Source organism: Penaeus monodon, chromosome 4 (genome assembly GCF_015228065.2).
Source record: "Penaeus monodon isolate SGIC_2016 chromosome 4, NSTDA_Pmon_1, whole genome shotgun sequence".
Lineage (NCBI taxonomy): Eukaryota > Metazoa > Arthropoda > Malacostraca > Decapoda > Penaeidae > Penaeus > Penaeus monodon.
In genome coordinates this window covers 5,744,611-5,748,211 of record NC_051389.1, presented here as the reverse complement: position 1 = coordinate 5,748,211, position 3,601 = coordinate 5,744,611, and positions in this window count along the sequence as shown.

The following is a 3,601-nucleotide window of genomic DNA, read 5'->3' as shown; positions in this document are numbered from 1 at the left end:
GTGTGTGTGTGTGTGTGTGTGTGTGTGTGTGTGTGTGTAAATTGAGTGACAGATATACATACATATATAAATATATATATATATATATATATATATATATATATATATATATATATATATACATATATATATATACATATATATATATATATATATATATATATATATATATATATATATATATATTATGTATATAGATCCATTGTATATACATGCGAATTTTGCTCGTCATTTGACAGACACAAAAAAGGCAAATAGACAAACAGACAGATAAATATACAAATAGCTGTTACTGAGTTTGGGCCGGTAGATAAAATAACGAGATAGCATACGTGGCATTTAATAAACCCAAATTAGAATATGAATACCATTAGTAGATGATAAACTTGAATATTCATTAATTACATGAAATGCAAATGATGTTATTTACGGCACAGGTATTTCGAGAATACTCTCATCTGAACTTTATTCTGTTAATGTGTGTGTGTGTGTGTGTGTGTGTGTGTGTGTGTGTGTGTGTGTGTGTGTGTGTGTGATGAGAGAAAAGAGAGAGAGTGTGTGTGTGTATGTGTCTGTGTGAATGAGAGAAAATTGTGTGTGTGAATGAGAGAAAAGAGAGTGTGTGTGTGTGTGTTAATGTGTGTGTGAGAGAGAAAGTGTGTGTGTTTATGCGACAGAGAGAGAGAGTATGTATGTTCATGTATGGGTATTCATGTATGCGTGCTTGTATTCCCGACAAATAACCAATAAGACTAATGAACCAGAGAATTTGATCGGATTGAAAAAAAAGACAGAAAAAAACAGTCTTCCAACAGAGATCAAAAGAGACGAAACTTACAAACACAAATCGCAGAAAAAAAAACAGCTGAAGGCCATCACTTAACCCAGCGGAGGTCACGACAGGTCACCGACTTTGAGGTTACGCTCCGCTGTTCCTCTTTGCCTCGGGGGTCTGCGAGACCCTCAAGGGAAGGCAGAAGAGGGGGGGAGGGGGTGAAATGGTGGGGGAAGTGGGAGTGGGGGAAGATAGAAAGGAGAGGGAAGGGTTATGAGAGATTGAAAGGGGGGAGGGGAGAGGAAGATTATAACAATTATTATGATAATAATAATAATAATAATGATAGTCATGATAGTAGTGATAATGATAATGATGACAATGACCATAAAAATAATTATTACAATAATAATAACAATACTATTAATAAAATGACAATAACAATAATAGCAGTAATAAGGATTTTGAAAAGAGACCTGAACGACTACAACCATCTCACTGTTTACTCTCAGAATGAATATTACATACACTAATATCGTACACAAACAGACATACATTATATACATATATATATATATATATATATATATATATATATATATATATATATATATATATATATATATATATAAAGTTGGTTACTCTTACATATAGACTCAAGGACAAACTCCAAATTGAAAATCAAAATGTTATAATTAAGAAAATATTAATATATATCCGAAAGAAGGACATATATGAACACAATTTAGTTTTAGTTAGGTTTTTTTCTAACAATACCAAAGAAATTTTCTACTTTGGTCGAACTGCTACCATCTTTATTCTATCAACGCTGTAATCAGTCCTGGGTTATTTTAAAACAAAATATAAGCTAATTGGGAAGTGCAGCGTTCGAAATTGTTCTTGAAAAAAGTGGTATGGTCTGTAGTGCACGTAACTCTATTTTCGTGAATTACCATTTTTTAAAACTCTTTATTCTAATATTTATATAGTTATTGTAAAGGAGCACCTTAGTACTCACTCCAAGAGCATCACAACATGAAAACTACGATTAAGTATCATGCTGTGACCACGGTGGCCCAAATATGAACCTACCGTTAAAAATGAATAATAATAAGCGAGATAAAGATTGTGTATCAAGAGAGATTATTGAATCGTAGACGATGGATACAAACAACAGTACAAGATGATTTATCTTCTTTAAGTAGTCTATAGTCTGGGCTAAAATAAATAAATGTTTCGTTTAAATTATTTCTCCTTTTATAGCTGTTTAGTTAATAAGTTACCGAAAATGTTGGGTGATTTTTTCCCTTTGCATTTTTGCGCGATATGGTTGATTTTTTTTCTGTCTCTCTTTCGTCTTACTTTTAATTATGTCATCACATTATTCAAGTCTAGTGTGTTTTTGGGAAGTATCGTTTCTTTTCGAGGCTTTCGTGAGAAGATACCTTAGCTAAGCATCAGTGTATGACTGGCCTTAAAGCCGACCTTTGTGTATATCCAATACTCCAAGGTAGTTACCCTCACGTAAAAAAAAAAGTTAAAAAGAAATTCTCATTCTCATGTCAACCGTTTTCTGTTTCGAAGAGTGTATAGGTGACAAAACCACAAATGGAATAAGTCACACATACACACACGCGTAGGTGATTGTTATTCCACACTTATTAAGTATCAAATATATATATATATATATATATATATATATATATATATATATATATATATATATATATATGTATATATATGTATATATATATATATATATATATATATATATATGTATATATATATATATATTATATATATATATATATATTTTTTTTTTTTTTTTTTTTTTTTTTATCATAGTGACCTGATAAAGTTTTGTAAAACCTGTACGGTAACTGCTGTCTGTCCGTCAAATCTCTTTGTGAAATTAAACAGAGAAAGACTTCGCCTGAGACAATTAAGTAAGATAAGATTAAAATACACAAACCGGTTTTTATTTACCCCATAATAGGATGCAGGCATTCAGATCGACCTAATTGTTAACCTGATTTACTTAGATTCAAGTGACATAATCCTGTTTTTTTTCTCTCTCTCTCTTCTCATTTTTATATTTATCTTTTTCACTTCTTTCTAAGATTTTTATTTGAAAACTACCCTCAAGTCTGCATTCCAGTAACTAAAAAGAATACTCATGTTTTTTACACCGAAACTACACGTAAAAGCAGATTCTTAATTTCATTTCGATATCAAGTCGATCTTCCCAAGAACATAATCATTATTATTAATTATTAATTGGCAAAGGGAGTCAGTTATTCAGGAAGAATATTATCACAATAAGCAACGTGATTGTATTGTCTGGTATATTTTCTTCATTCATGAAAAGAAAATTACATGTAAACAAACAACAAATCGCATACGTTAGAATTAGTTACAACGTTAGCAAAAATTATATCATTAATAATTATTCAAATAATCGAGACTAAAGCGTTAAAGCCATTTTGAACCAATAATTAGCAGTAATATTTTCTCGTGTTGATAAACATTTCTTTTAAAAAAAGGTTTTGCTAGTTTAATCAGAATTTTAATCACTGGGTTGAGTATATCTATAATTGAATGTTTTTTGGTAATTTCATATAATGTTTTGTATATACGTATATGCGTGCAAGTGTGCGTGTGCGTGCGTGCTAGTGCGAGTGTGTGCGTGTGCGTGGGCGTGCGTACGTGAGTGCGTTTAGGTTTGTGCGTGCCTCTGCATATGTACATAGTTCCCTACACATCATCCTACACATATAAACGCACAAACACAGCTTGCATCAAGAGACAGTGAAAGTCCCCACCTGC